We start from the raw sequence: 6,051 nt of genomic DNA on the forward strand, positions 1-6,051 counted from the left end.
AGTTAAAAATCACACTGTCAAGTATCCAATCAAAAGTTGCGGGGGGGGGGCTCCCCTGGTGGCGCAGTGGTTGGGAGTCCACCTGCCGATGCAGGGGACACGAGTTTGTGCCCCGGTCCGGGAAGATCCCACATGCCGCGGAGCGGCTGGGCCCGTGAGCCATGGCCAATGAACCTGTGCGTCCGGAGCCTGCGCTCCGCAACGGGAGAGGCCACAGCAGTGAGAGGTCCACGTACCGCAAAAAAAAAAAAAAAAAAAGAAAGAAAAAAGAAAAAAGTTGCAGGGGAATTCCCTGGCAGTCCAGTGGTTAGGACTCTGCACTTCCACTGCAGGGGGCACAGGTTCAATCCCTGGTCTGGGAAGTAAGATCCCACATGCTGTGCAGCACAACCAAAAAAACAAAAAGTTGCAAATCATGCAAAGAAAGAGGAAAATACAATATACTAATGTAACGGGATAAAAATCAATCAGTCAAAATGACCCCAGTCATGACAGATGATAGCATTGGTAGACAGGACAAAAAAATTATTACAACTGTATTCCATATATTCAAGAATCTAGAGGAAAGATTGAACATGTTAAGTGGAGACACAGAAGATATGAAAGCACTCAAATCAACTTTCCAGAAATGAAGATTACAATGTCTGAGAAGAAAAAATGCACTGGCTAAGAGAAACAGTAAGTTAGCAATCACAGAAGAAAAGATTCATGAACCTAATAGCAAGAGAAACCACCCAGAAAGAAAGATACAGAAAAGATTCTGTGGGGCGAAAAAAATTTCAGGATTTCTGTGAGCCATAGAACAACTTCAAATGACATAATATACATGCATGTGTGTTCCTAACTATTTTTCTAAGTATGATGAAATGTATAACTCCACAGATCCGAGATGCTCAGTGAACACCAAGCACAGGAAACATGAAGGAAACAAGACACATAATAATCAAATTGCTTAAAAGCAGTGAAAAAAAGAAAATCTTTAAATAAACCATAAGGATAAAAATGCACATTGCAAAGATAAAGTAACAAAGACAAAGATGACAACAGAGTTTTTGTCCAAAACAGTACAAGACAACATTATGCTAAGTGAGATAAGCCAGATAGACAAAGATAAGTACTGTATGGTATCATTTACATATAGAATCTAAAAAAGTCAAACTTTTAAAAAAACAGTAAAATCATGGTTACCAGAGGATAGGGGAATAGTTGGATTTTGTTTAAGGGCACAAACTTAGTAGCAGATAAGCCATGGAGATCTAATGCACAGTATAATGAATACAGACATTGTATTATGATTATGTAACGTGATAGAGGTGCTAAATATTGCCACAGTGGCAATTATGTTACAATATATAAATGTTTCAAAACTTTATTTATTTATTTACTTTTGTGGCCTTGCCCCACGTCTTATGGGATCTTAGTTTCCAGACCAGGGATCGAACCCAAGCCCCAGCAGTGAGAGCACGGAATCCTAACCACTGGACTGCAAGGAAATTCCCTCAAAAATTTTAAAAAGCAATACTGGAGACAACAGAGCAACATTATTAAAGTACTAAAAGAAAAAAATGGTTAATCTAGAATTCTTTAGCCAGAGTAATTATCTTTCAGAAAAGAAGGTGAAACAGAGAATTTTTCAGACACACAAAAACTGAAAGAATTAATCAACAGCATACCTGCACTAAATAAATATTGAAGGAACTCTTTCAGCCAGAAGGAGAATGATACCAGTTGCAAATCTAGATCTGTCAAAGAACTGAAGAGCACTAAAAATGGAAACTACGTGAGTATACATAAAAATATTTTTCTTATTTAAATCCTCAAAGGTAATTATTTAAAGAAAAATCAGTAACAACGTGATGAAGAATTTAGAACATAGGTGAAAGTAAAATGTATAACAATAATAGCACAAAAGCCAATTGGGAGAAATAGAAATACAACATTGTAAAGTTCTTATTCTATACGTGAACTGTTATAATACCACTTGAAAGCAGTCTGTGATGTAGGCTGGATAATGGCCCCCAAAGATAAAAGTTCTTAAACTCTAGAGCCTGTGAACATTCATTACCTTTTACGGCAAAGATTCAGCAGATGTGATTAAGGATTTTGATATGAGGAGATTATCTGAGATAATCTGGGCATCACAAGTGTCCTTATAAGAAAGAGGCAGAGGGGGACTTCCCTGGCGGTCCAGTGGTTAAGTCTCCACGCTTCCACTGTAGGGGGCACGGGTTTGATCCCTGTTCAGGGAACTAAGATCTTGCGTGGCACAGCCAGGAAAAAAAGAAGAGGCAGAGGGAGATTTGACACAGAAAAAAAGAATGCAGTATTACCAGGGAGGCAAAAGATGGAAGTGACATGGTCATAAGTCAAGGAATGTCAGCAGCCACCAGGAACTGGAAGAGGAAAGAAGCAAATTCCCTTCTAGAGCTTCTGGAGGGAGTGTAACCCTGCCAACACTTTGACTTTAGCCCAATGAAATATTTCACATTTCATGAGAGAATATATTTATTTTGTTTTAAGCCACCAAGTAATAATTTATAACAGAAGTTGTAAGAAACTAATACATGTAATAAGTTAAAGATGTATACTCTAAAACCTAAAGTGAACCATAAAATAAAACAGAAGAGAGTTGTAGCTAGTGACTCAAAAATAAAAAGGAGCTAAAATGGAATTTTAAAGATACCCATGGGAGGTGAAGAAGCTGGGGCCATTTGCTGCTATTTCCAATACAGAGAAGTACGATTAAGAGAATAGCAAACTGCAATCAAAGCTGTGTATCAGATAGCAAACCAGGAGTCAGTTAAATTCAAGGATCTTGCAATAGTTTGGGAGAGCTGCACTAAGGCATTTTCCTCTGTGAGGAAGAGTCTTGGAGCTGTTCTAAAAGACAAAAGAATATTAATGTCCCTTCATTTCCCTGTACTTCCCAGTGTTTAAGGTGCTTCCTCCCCAGGTGCTTGTTTTTTCTATCCTTCCATTGCCACAAAATAAATGTGTACCGTTCCAGGAACTAAATCTATTGATATTTCTTTCCAATAATCCTTTACTTTCACCCAAACTTTTCATCTGGAAGAATCAGTCAGGAGCAAGAGGGACAAGAGGATTTTCATAAAACTTATAAAGACCCATTATGTCCCCATCTTTCAGCCTGTGGGGGCCAGTACAGGGGAAAGTATAGATGCAACGCAGGGCAATAAGTGCCCAAATGCTATACAGTGCTTCCTCTGTGATTTCCCATGTGATTTTCTCTATCTCAGGAACTTTCACTAAGAGGGCCAGAGAGTGCCTTTACGGTCAAAACCCACTTCAAGAAAACTCTGACTTTCTACTGTCATCTCCGAAAGGATATAAGATTGGCTTGATAGAATTCAGGAGTTGAACTGTAAGAGGGCCAAGCTATTCCCATCCCTTCTTAACAAATATGTGTGCCTTCCCCTTATCTCCCAAGCTAACCAGCCAGAGTCCTATAGATTTGCAAGATTTCTGCCCACAGCAGACATAAATTTCCCTCTTTTCGCATTTGGCGTTGGTGAGTGTCTCTGTAATTGTTGTATGAAAAGGATCAGAACTTTCCTCTAACCCAGGGTGGATCTTAGCATTGGTTGTTATCATAGTATGCGTGTGAGGCTGACCATGAGATCGACCCTCTAGCCCTCACCCCAAGGAGAGAGAACAAGAATCAAGTCATGAACCTGCCTCCCAGTATTCAGCCTGCAGCCATTTCCCTAATTCCTCCTCAGTGACAGAGAATGGAGTGGAGGATTATTTATTGCTGGATTGAATAATATGGCTGTTATTAAATCCAAGGACTTCCCTCAAATCATGTTAAGTGAACTAAATGGACTGTGGAGAGGCTCTTGTATTTCCTGTTCCAGGAAGCCACGTTGTGTCAGTATTCCATCTTCGTCACTGAAACTATCAAGAACTGTGAAGGGTCTACAGTTTTCCTTATTTGTTAGAAAACAAGTCAGCCTACCACAGTATCATAGACACTGGCAGAAGATATGAGACTCCTGGGCCAGAGGCAAAGAACAGTTTATTAATCACAGCAATAGCAGCAGCCAGAGTAACAACATTTGTGCTGGTTCCCGAAGCCCTGACTCCTGTAGAGCAAAGCAACAGTGGCCAGCTGATGATGCCTGTACACTCAGTGAGTTGGGTTCCTTGAGAGGAATCTTGTTTAGAAAACTCCGATCTTTCCCCGCCCCCACTCTGGGAACTCACCTCCCTGAAGCTCAAGGAGGGCCCTGCTGGGGCCGATTTTGGCCCTAGTCTCACACCTTCCCATGAGCCATGGGGTAGAGTGACTAAACCCACTCAGTTCACGGCTCCAGCCATGAGCTTCCCTCCACCCTATCCCTAATCTTTTCTGAAAACGCTGGTAGCAAACCTTCTCATCCTTTTTCCGGTGGGAGACATTGTCTTTATTATCATGATCAGCCAATAAATCCGTCCTCTGCCCCACAGAGAGATGCTAAATTTCTCAAAACTATTTGCTATACAAATTATCCTTGAAAAGATAGTCCAGAACAAAAAGGTATCAGAAGATATGCAGAAACATGAAGACTCATGGAGAATTCTAATGTTACAGTGAACATTCTATGAGTGCATGCAATGTTTCTTAGTTAATTAAGTAATAAATTGAATTCAATTCCAGCTGTAGCCAGTTCTTTGAAGTTTTATCTTTAGTTTGTAATAGTTCCTTCTGAGGAATATTAGATATACGTAGTTTTTGAAATTTTTTTAATTCCCTAGTTGTTTGACGTTTTTTTCTTGAAACTAGGACTAGAAATGTCCCTCTAAGCCTCTATTTACACAAACACAAAATCATTAAATATAAATTTATAATATATAATATATATAATTGGCCCATAAATATAATGGGCCAATTCATGGTCATGAATGTTAAATAAATATTTACAGGCTTAGTACATACTTGCCTTTAGTATCAGAATGTTTAATATCAGAATGTTGAAGCACACTACCTTGCGTATAAGTCTCAAAGGGTCTTTAAACCATAACACTGGGAGGACATCATAAGTCATACACTTTTACTTGTACAGGAAACGAAACTATTGGTGTGTTAAAAGGCCACGCTGCCAGGGTTCAAATCTACCACTTTACTTACGTCCATAGTCTTTTCAATTAATTTCTCTCCTTCAACTGGTTTCTGGGAAATTTGTTAGGTTTCATCCTAGTCTATGAAGCTTTTAAATTTTTAGACCCTAACCACGAAAAAGAAAATGGAAATGAAACTATTATGTAGCAAATTGTCTTATATATATGCAGACTTCTTAGTTAACTGAGTAATAAATTGAATTCAATTCCAGGTGCAGCCAGTTATTCCAAGAATTTTCTGAAATTAGTTTACAATAGTTCTTGCTAAAGAATTTTATATGTATGCATTTTAAAATTCCCTAGTTGTCCAAGTTTTTTCGTTGAAATTTCAGTTTCTGTTTTGCACTTTGTAGCTTTTTCTTCTCTTTTGTTGAACTGGAAAGAGCGATTCCTAGGATTCCATTTTAATTAAAGGAAGTTATTTCCAATCAACACTTCACAAAAATACGTTTTCTTATTTTGTGGACTGAGAACTCCAAGAAAATACCGAGTAACAGCAAAACGGGGGGACCTTAAGTTAATCACATAGCTGAACTCTGTGGCTACTGGCATTCCATGGATCGTCTCGCAATCAATCCTATCCAGAACTAAGAATCACAGCAGAACCCCAAGCCTGCTCGCCAGCCTGAACTGGGTGACAGTAGAGAAAAAACACCCCCCACTTCTGTGCAGCAAACGGCGGCTACTCAGAGTAACTGCAGTCTGTCTCCAGGTTTAGGGGCCAAGAATGCACCTGCTAGACAGCAGAAACTCAAGAAAGGGAACCAGTCACAGCTTCTAAACAGGAGGACGAGGAAAGAAATGCTCACCCAGGGAAACTCCGCTACTCCCACTCACACACCCACCTTCCACCCCTCTAGCAGCTCGGAGCCCGCCCACCGGAAGTAAAGCTGAGTTAACGCCACTTCGAAGGAGTGGGCTGACGTAAGCGCG

The sequence above is a fragment of the Kogia breviceps genome, chromosome 3 (genome assembly GCF_026419965.1).
Source record: "Kogia breviceps isolate mKogBre1 chromosome 3, mKogBre1 haplotype 1, whole genome shotgun sequence".
Classification (NCBI taxonomy): domain Eukaryota; kingdom Metazoa; phylum Chordata; class Mammalia; order Artiodactyla; family Physeteridae; genus Kogia; species Kogia breviceps.